The sequence below is a fragment of the Triplophysa rosa genome, linkage group LG25 (assembly GCF_024868665.1).
Source record: "Triplophysa rosa linkage group LG25, Trosa_1v2, whole genome shotgun sequence".
Lineage (NCBI taxonomy): Eukaryota > Metazoa > Chordata > Actinopteri > Cypriniformes > Nemacheilidae > Triplophysa > Triplophysa rosa.
Window position 1 is genome coordinate 8,871,463 of NC_079914.1, and position 10,506 is coordinate 8,881,968.

Consider the following 10,506-nt stretch of genomic DNA (forward strand, 5'->3'; position numbering starts at 1 on the left):
ATGTTTTATAATGTGAATCTATTAGTACGAATTTTTCTATTCTTAAATTGTTTATATGCCGCCAGATACTAAGCACAAAACTCACACGGCGCACAGTTGCTACGGTTACCCTCTCAGGCAAACACGTCTTTTTGGTGCTAGGTAAAAATATTCACAGAATTGAATTGATCTTAATTTTGTGCTTGATTTGATCGAAATTGATGTAAATTATGTGATTACGTGAATGAAAACTAATTTATATAGTTATACAGTATATAATATATAATTATAGTTATAATAGGCCTATATAGGTATAGTAATGTACATTTAAGACATTTCGTATATAAAGTTTCAAATAAAAACATTTTTGACTAGGGGGTTCAAAGTTTATTTTGGGGGGGTCGGCCACCCTGACTGATAGCTTTGAAAATCTCAAAAATAATCCATTATCTTCTGTTGAGTTGTGTATTTTTTCATCACGGTATGTTTATGAATCGCAGTGTCCAGACTGCAGCGGCCGACTTACGTAAGTGCCGTGGGCTGGATTCTCTCAGCCGGATGAAGGGATGAGCACACGAGGCAAAGGTGAGTGAAATAACAAAGTAAAAATCAAACAAACTGCGTAGGCTAAAGAGAAAGGCTTTACAAATCACCCAGTTTATTTTTGTGACTTTGTTTGATTTTTCTCGTGGGCTGTAGGGGTTTTAACATCTTACAAATCGGAACAGTAAAATACAGTTCGAAAAAATGGTAAAAATAATGTCGAATGATACATGCCTTTTAACCGTTCTCGAGCATGCTCATGCCATTAAGCCACCCACGGCAGGCTCTTCACCGTCTCAATCTGCATACAGCGTGGGAGGTTATTGTGTGGCCTCTTCAGTCCACGTAAATAGCCACATTAGAATCACCGCTGCCCCTTTCCATCTGCATAAAACATATGCAACAAGAATGTTTAGGACTACGCTGTCTTCTTGTGTTTCGTCTTGTGGTAATGAATTCAATGTTCAATTCAAAATATAGGAGTGACTCATACTGGGTGACCTACAGTGTTTGCATTTTGGGAATTTTAGAGAGAGATCACTCATAAACAAAAATTCTTTCATGAACTCACCCTCATGTCATTCCAAACCTGTATCTCTTACTTCTGACCTACACAAAGAAGATATTTTGAAGAACGTTGATAACCAAACAACATTGACCCCCTTTGACTTCCATTATATGGACACAAAACCACCAAGACATTTCTTAAAATATCTTGGGTGATTCTGTATGGGTGAATACAGAATTTTAATGGGCGAACTATCCCTTTAAAAACGGCATAAAAACAACATGGAAAAGATCGATTTCGCTTCCTTTTCATTTCAAAGGACCCTGTATGTTTTTTCCATTAATATGAGTGCCAGTGTGAGCGGGCAAGGCTGCCGTTTCTCCCTCCTGAATAGAAATGGGATTTGGAATATCTCATTTTCCCAGAAGTGCTGTGTTTGAACATCTCGCTTTTTGTCTGTGTGCTTTCAGGATGCTTTAGTGCCCGAAGCCCATGCCGATATGAGTTTATGGAGAACAATACACCCATTTCTATTCTCGGGCTGGCTGTAGTGTATCATTCTTTATAAGCTGATATTACACTCTTCCACGGCAATTGTTCCCTCTGATTGCTTTTGGCGCTCTCTGCGATTGTCTATCATCCTATCATTCCGTAAATAAACATTGGGAGACGGCTCGGCGACGGTTGGTGTATTACGAAGGACAGAGTCGAAGGAAATTGCATGGGCGCTTTTTCAAAACCATTCTATCTCGTATATGTTCCCGTCGGGCTCCAACGGGCGAATAAACGTGTGGATTCGAGCACGGGAAATTTCACAGTGCCATTTTTGATGGATTTGTTTGTAAGATACAATAATTTCCGGGTCTACTCACAGCATGAGCGAGAGTTTTTTCCGCAGATGATCTCCTTGTTGGGAAATCTGCTTGCACGGTAGAATCTTTTTGCTCATTTCCGAGTTTTCCTGTTCAATGCTTTCCATTCCCCTTATCTGCTTTTCCACCTCTGGAGCATTTATTTATTTGTGACAGCTTGTATATTGGAGTCCATGACCACAACAGGCTCCATCTCTATACATGCAGTGCTAGACTTCAACCCTGTTTACTTTCCTTTGCCAGCAACTCAAATTTCGCAGGAAGTTCACAGGCAAAATCGTTATGACATCAACGCTGACTCATTCCATCATGACAGTGAAAACAAAAGCCCAGAAATGCGGCCTCTTTCGTATTGTTTGCTTTCGCCAAGCGAATCCTCTCAGTGCTGCCCCGAGAGCATCAAGTAGCTCTGTAAATACTACACAGTGCGTCTTCATTTGGGCGGATGTGACACCACTCATGGTGCTCCGAGACTGTGATCAAGAGACTCGTTTCCTTAGATGTTTTCTTTACACGGCGTGACGCAAAAGCAGTAGTCAAGGTACACACAGTGCTTTGCTCTTTTCAATGGGACTTTTTTTTAATAAGATTCTTACATTTGGTGATTTTTGTGGACCAAGAGCATATCCAGGAGTGAGTCTCATATAGTATGTCTACATTTCAGCCTAGAATTAAAAGGTAAAACACAGTTTTACATGAATGCATAAGGATCATTATGAAATTTTAGGACAGATTTTTTTGCAATGTCATTTTTTTGTAACGCTGACGCACATTTTTCCTTTAAAGTCTTAGTTCTCATTGTTCTCTATTTTGATTCTAATTACTATATTGCATTAATTTACAATATCCAGATTTTTCTTGAATAAAGAGCCAGTGAATGTTTCGTTTTATTTTCAATTGAAACAGGGCTAATTTGGCCTCAAAAGCCATAAAACCCATTCATGTGATTTTGTGGGTTTTTGAAGGCAGTAGTGCTACAATGCATAAATAATGAATTATTTTGTTAAATTAAATTATGTAATGATGTATAATGCTATCATGAATAAAAAAGCTGCACAATTTAAATAACAACAAAAAACATTTCAACCCTGCGTTGGCTCAAAAACCCAGTAAATGTGTATATTTGACCCAACAATGAGTTAAAACAACCCAGCATTTTGGGTCGAAACAACCCAGCATATGTTAATTTATAACCCAACAGCTGGGTTCGTCCCTTTTTGACCCAACACTGGGTTGAAATAACCCATCATTTTTAAGAGTGTATCTTTTTTAATGAAATGCATAAAACCGTAAATGACGACTGTTTTTAGGATGTAATTCCCTATTTACTAGTAACGTTTGGGCTAAAATACGACCTGGATGGATGTGATATTCCATCACCCTAAAATCTCGATTGTTGAATACGAGGCCGTTGTGAAGCAGTCTGGCAGCCCTTGTGAAAACACATGGCGCTTTTGGCCAACAGCACCCTGTTGTCGTAGTCTGGATTCCGTATTAGCAATGGCTTGGTTATCTGGCGACGCTCCCAGCGTTACTCTGGCATGTATCGCGGGCCAGAATGCTTGGCTGTGTTCTGAATGGCTCATTACACTTCCAGAGGCGAGCACGGGCCGTAGCAAAAATACAAACAAAGACAGACGCAGCCGACAGCAGGGAGTTCCTCCCCCTCCCAGACCAACACACACACACACTGACCGCTGACTGCTCGCATTTCCCTCGCTGCCCCTGTGCTGTCTTTAGACCCGGTTGCTGAAAAATAAAAGTGCATTAATGCATTGTGTTGTGAGAGCGCATGGATTTAACTGCTCGTTGGACCGGAGCGGAGGTGTCAGTTCCCGGCTCTCGCTGCAGATCACGATAGATTTTTCTCATTTAAGTGCCTCCTGAAGGCCTGAAAATAGCACTTCTCTGAACACACTCTGCATCATCTGACGAGAACCATCAGTTTGTGATATTTACCGATGAACTTTAATGTCATGTCAACTGTCAAGTGGTCTTTGGGGAGCTTATTCTGCTTTGCGAGATGTCTTGTTTTTGCCAAGTTTAGCCAGACAGCATCGCATGTATACTGCCATGAAGGTAGTCCCAGAATGCATTGCAATGAAAGGATATTATAGATATTTGAAGTATTTTAGGTTTAATCTAATACTGATATGCAATGATAAATATCATTGAAAGTGTAATTAGTGTATGTTTGCAAATGTTTTACACAATATTTGTGTGTGCTGTGTACAATATTTGTATGGCTATTATTGTATATAGAAAAAGGATAGTTCACCCCAAAATAAAAATGCTGTCATTTATTCACCCTCATGTCATTCAAACCTGCATATGACTCTTTCTTTTGTAGAACACAAATGTAGATATTTTGAGAAATGTCTCGGGTTTTGTGTGCATACAATGGAGATCAATGGGGGCCAATGTTGCTCGGTGACCAACCTTCTTCAAAATATCTTCTTTTGTGTTTTTCAGAAGAAAGAAAGTCATACAGGTTTTAAATGACATGAGGGTGAGTACATGATGAAATAATTTTCATTTTTGGGCAAACTATTCCTTTAATGTCAGGGGACCCTCCCTTTGTGTGCCATAAAGAGATTCTGGCTATGTAGTAAGTGCGTTCCAAATCTATGACGGTTAGGGTGCTACCTATGTAGGCAGTGAGGCAGCACACTAGGTTCAGATTTGTACTAGGTATTTCATTAACTGTAAAAGTACTTGCCGTGTATTGTGTAGGTCAGCATATGGAGTTAACATATTCATCCATATAAATAAAGTGATGTGCTTGCAGAAAAGCCTAAGTTTGTGCAGCTGAATCGCTAAAGAATTCCTGTCTATGCATTGAGGTGGCACTTGTTTTTTTTTTTAGCGTGAATAAAGGGATAATTCATCTTGACGGCAGAGAGGACAGCATTGTGGAACCGCATGATGTGTAAGCCGTAACGCATTGCTGTTAGAAGTCACAGAGCCCATGCCGAACGTCAGCCATGTTAGTTGTTGTGACTTTGATGTTTGAGACATCTGTGAAACCGAATTGTCATTTGTCTCTGCCTGCCAGGTTCCCGTCAGCTGGAAACGACCTATTAAAGTGACAGTAAAAAGTGCAGAGCGCTTATTTTTATACCCTTATTTTTATGCGCTTATTCTCTTTTATAGTATGAGCACTGTTGTTTCAGCTCACTTGATATTGTAAAATAACAAGCTTAAAAAAAGCTTTCAGTCAGCTTGCTTGGTTTCAGGTGCACAACAATGTACCCTTACCAAACATTTGTCATTAAAGGAATAGTTCACACAAAGATGAAAAACTAACCCTCTTGTCATTTTAAACATGTATTCATTCTTCTGCAGAACACAAAAGAAGATATTTTGAAGAATGTTGGTAACCGAACAACGGCGGTACCCATTGACTTGCATTGATTTTGTGTCCGTACAATAGAAGTGAATGGGTACTGCCGTACCAACATTTTTCAAAAATGTATTTCGTGTTTGGCGGAAGAAAGTCATACAGGTTTGAAATGACAAGAGGGTGAGTCAATATGTTAACGTTATGTTTGCGTTAGTTAAAGTCAAATGTCTGTCCGTTTGACATTTACCGTTTGACATTTACTGACATTTTATAAACTTCAGTCGAGTAAAGAAAGGTGAGGGTTTTAAACACTGTTTTTATGTACTTGTTCAAAAACTGATTTTTATTTTTAGCCAGAAAAGCTTTAGCTTTGAGATTATTTTTAACAATGATATACTGTATGTGAAGCCAAATAACTTAATATATTCTATACAGGTATAGAGACCTAGATGATGACCATCTAGCCTTGCATCCGTCTCCAAAAGAAACAGAAAAAGCAGATTTGCTATGTATACTCATTTACTCTCTGGGACAATAGCATGCTAGCTGAGAATGTCGCTTTTCACGCGAGGCTACCGTTTCGTAAAGCCTCTTAACTCTGCGCTCCAAAGCAGTGTCAAGAGTCTACTTTCCTTCACTCGTTTTGAACAGATAATCTGTGTATTTTGCCACAGTCGCTCTCCGAAAGCGCTTTATCGTCTTCTGCTGATGTTTGTCCTCATCAGCTTTATCAGCCAATGGGCGCATGACTGATTCCCCATGCCATCTTTATCTGCAACCTCAGCTTATTTCCACCTCACAGCATTATTTGAAGTGTGCCAGGACTCGTTTTCTTGTTTCAAATTGCGTTACCACTGGAGAACATGTTTGTGCTTTAACCCGACGTCGCCGCATGCAGCTTTAATGAAGGACTCGGCCCAGATGTGCAATAACTTTGAAGCGTATTGGATGTGTTAAAAGAAGCACCATGGCATTGCTTTTCTGCGCATGAAATTCATGAGCTCCAGCCTTGCTCCTTAAAATGATAAATCAGCATCTATGTTTTCTCCTGTCAGAATATTGTAAGCCCCCTCCACCCTCTTGCACTCAGTCGGGTGCTCTTTTTGTTTATGGTAAATGGGAACGCTGCAGCCTTGCTGGGTGGACATGAAAGACATTTACACGTGGCTTTGAGGACATCACTGACTTCTGCCAGGCTAGGGACCGTCTGTCAAGTGCAGTTAATGCAGTTTTCAGTGACCAGCAGAATTGACCTAGAATTAATGAAATACAATTTGTAAATCACATTCCTGCATGCTGTTGGAAGTGTAGAATTTAATAAAAAGAATTATTACAATTTTCGGTATGAATTACCCATAAACACATACAAATACTGGTTGCACGGTGTACCGGTGCTACGGTAGCATCGCCATGCTAAAGCGTAAAGATTCCTGCGATGCCGCTCTGTTTTTTAACGGTAGTATCGTAGTGCCGTAACTAATGTTGCATATGCGCATTAACGTTCATTTGAACACTTTCATCTGTCTTTTTGCGGTGTTTCTCTCCTAAATGAATCCATGTTTTGAACGACTCGGACGAGATAATGATTCAGTGAGTCATTCATCAAGACACTTGCTTCGTTCTTGAATGAATCTGCAGTTTTAAACGAGTTGGCAAAAAATTGCCGCCACCTACTGGCCGTTTTAGTCACATTTAAAGTAAGCCTAACATTTTCCTTTATAAGCATTGCTATAAATGCAATTAGTCGCACATTGATTGAATTAGTTACAATGTTAAAAAAAATTCTTTAGTGGTTACTATTGCTAAAATTACTAGACACTAGTGTTTTTAAATCTTACCACAGTAAATATTAAAGTATACTACAGTATTTGCTTAAACTTATTTAATTGCTACAGTTAATACTACAAATATTGTAGTGTGCAGTATAATACAGTTCACAAAATACAACATATTTAGATTTGTGTATTAAGGAATTTTGGTCTGTTTTGTAGATTTTAATTATGAACATGACACAGCATCGCAATACTACTTGGTATCGTGATATTTCATATGGTATAGTAAGATATGTTTATGGTACCGTGACAACCCTAACATATACTGTACATAATAGATATTTACAAACATATTTGCTATTTATAATCACTGTAAATATAAATGTTTTAATGTAATTCATTATTCAACCTTCTGAATATATCTGCATGCATTGGTACTGTAGTTCCTCAAAACATTTTTTCTCTCACTTCTTTTCTCCCCTTCTGTGCTTTAATCCACTTCCCAGCAGGGATTCATTGGCATCCTATGGGAGATCAGCTATGCTCCACTCTTTATGGTTTCTGTCCGGACTGCCTCTGGAGGCTCTGACTCAACCTGTCTTGTGCTAACCCCTCAGACACTTATGGTGCAAATTTGATGCCGCTCTGGCAATGTCTGTTACCACTAAAAGAGAACTACACCCTAAATTCAGCAAGGTTATCTTGGGGTTCTAAGTGACATTGCTAGTTCGAATCACTTCTGCCTCTCTGCCTAATGGTGATTTCACAGCAGAATGTCACCTTGTATTACTGTACGATGCTCCTCTGCCAAACTGTAGCACAGTAAAACATGCGATTCTGCATACACACAATCAAATGGGATTTCCCTTGATGAAAAGATCTATGCTTAGACTAGCATAAATTGGTTTAGGCTGGTTTGGGCAGGTCTAGCAGGCTGTAGATTAACATCAGCTTGTGATCAACAAGCATAATACATTATGCATGTCCATGCTGGTCTAGGTCACTGTAAAAAAATACCTGTAAAAACTAATATTCCAGCATCTGGTGTGCCTGAAAAAACATATATTTTTTACCGTATTTCAAAATATGTGAAAATGCTGTACAATAAAAGCGTGAAATTACAGCTTTTTACAGTGTAGTGATGGTCTAGTTGGTTGATAATTATTAATGCATAATATCATGACATTAATTTACTTAAAGGAGTAGCTCACCCAAGAATTCTCTCAATATCATGCTGTCCCAAACAAAGACTTTTTATAAAAATATTTGTCCGGTTTTGTGCATGTTAGTCTCAGAATGTTAAAAAATATTATTGCGAGCGAGATTGAAACCAAAACAAGCACATCAGATTCAAAGATGGTGATACATCAACAACTTAACACATCAAGAATCTCATTGGTTCTTGCAAGTCTCGTGACTAGTTGGTAGGATATTTTGTCACGAAACACGCAAGAACCAATGAGATTTGAAGTTATCAATTGTCGCCATATTTCATGTGTGGTTGTTTTGGTTACAATTTCACCAAAGAAGCATAAAATATCAATAGTTTACTTGCACATACCTGCTGTTTTGCCTCTGAAGACATTTAATAACTTGCTGCATTTTATTAGGTACTACTTTGGTGCCTATATGTGTATAAAGGGACTGATTTTTTATTTTGCATTCAGCTATAGAAATGAAGTGATAAAGGATGGCACAATTAAGGATAATTTTTAAAAACTTTATTTTGGATAAACTATTTTTTTTACTCCTCCTTCAATAGTTGCGATGCTCATTTGCTAGCTTGACTCTCTTTGTGTAGATAGTCTCAAAAAGCTTTCCCCAACACTGATTGAAACTACATTATCTCCGTTACACTGCTCTTTATTAAAGTGATACTTCACCCAAAAATGTAAATTCTGTCATCATTTACTCACCTTCGAGTTGTTCCAAATCTGTACACATTTCCTTGTTCTGATTAACACGGAGAAAGATATTTGGAAGAATGCTTATAACCAAAACAGATCTTGCCCCCCATTGACTCCCATAGTTGGAAAAAATACTTTATCATTTTTTTGTTCACAAAGAAGATATTTGGAAGAAAGCAAACAGTTCTAGGGCACTTTTGACTACTATTGTATTTTTTCCTACTATGGGAGTCAAAATCTGTCTGGTCATAAGCATTCTTCCAAAAATCTTTCTCTGTGTTCATCAGAACAAAGAAATTCATACAGATTTGGAACAACTCGAAGGTGAGTAAATGATGACAGAATTTTCATTTTTGGGTGAAGTATCTCTTCAAGGTTAATTACCACACAGTGCCCCCTAGTGACTTGAATAGCCCAACACAGTGTCAGGTCACCATATGCAACAAGCCACTCAAGACAGTCGAGGATGAGCATCCTGACAGGCAGGAAAACAAGACAGCACTTCTAAGGCTAAATGTGCTCTGGCCACTTCACCGCCCTGAAACCAATTTACCAGAGTTTATCACCCCCCCTGGAGAACTCACACACACACACGCGTCAAGGTGACCTCCTCTAAGTGCCATGTGACCCTTGCCTCCAGCACACCGAGTGTCCCTATTACCAGCTGGTTTTTACTCTCACTCAGTAATGCTGATGGTAAAGGAGCACAAACACCTCCAGGTGCATATTTTTTCCCGTCCTCCACAAGGGTTTGCTGCTTCAAAAGATGCGTGACACATTCCAGTGCTTCCAGATATCGGAAAGGTCATGCTTTCTTCTTGAAAAAGAAGACAAAGGATGTTTTTCTTCAGCTGCCCTGCAATTCCCCCGTCTCTAACAAATGTTTTCATAGCTGCAACTCAATCGAAGGCATCTTAGAGGTTTTAATGCCTGCGTTGAGGTGTTGAAGGGCGTGTTTCAAGGACCCTGCACATCTAAGGCCGGCTGTGGCCATCGGTGCAGCAACAGCATTGCAATGTGCCCATTTTTATCTTCATATTTATTTATTTGTTTTTTTTTTAGAGCTGTCTTTTCAACATTCATTCTAAAGACTCCTGTGTCTTGGTTAGACCTCACCTAAAATGTATAATAATTCGCCCCAAAAATGATGTTCTGTCAATACTCACTCGCCCTTTTGTTGGATGTTAAGACTGCATGCTCTTTTAACATACAGTGCAACACAGTGGTCAGGGACTGTTAAGCTTCAAAAAGGTAAAAGAAATCATCACAGTAGTGCGAATAGCGTGCTATATGTGTTTTTACGCCTTACAAGGCTTAAAAGATTTGTTTGATGATCAAATGGAAATGTTGCTTATTGACTCATATTCTTTTGTTCTGTTGTAAATCCAATTGTTCATGCAATTATTGAATTTTTTTGTCGCGTCCAATTTGGGATCTCTGCGATGCGAACATTTGTAAATTTTGCGTGAAATTATTTGGTGAGCTTTTTCTTTGATACAGTATCCCTATCATAATTAGAAACTTAGCCTTGTACAGGCCTAATATTGTTTTTTTACTCAATAATATCAACTTCCGATGTAGA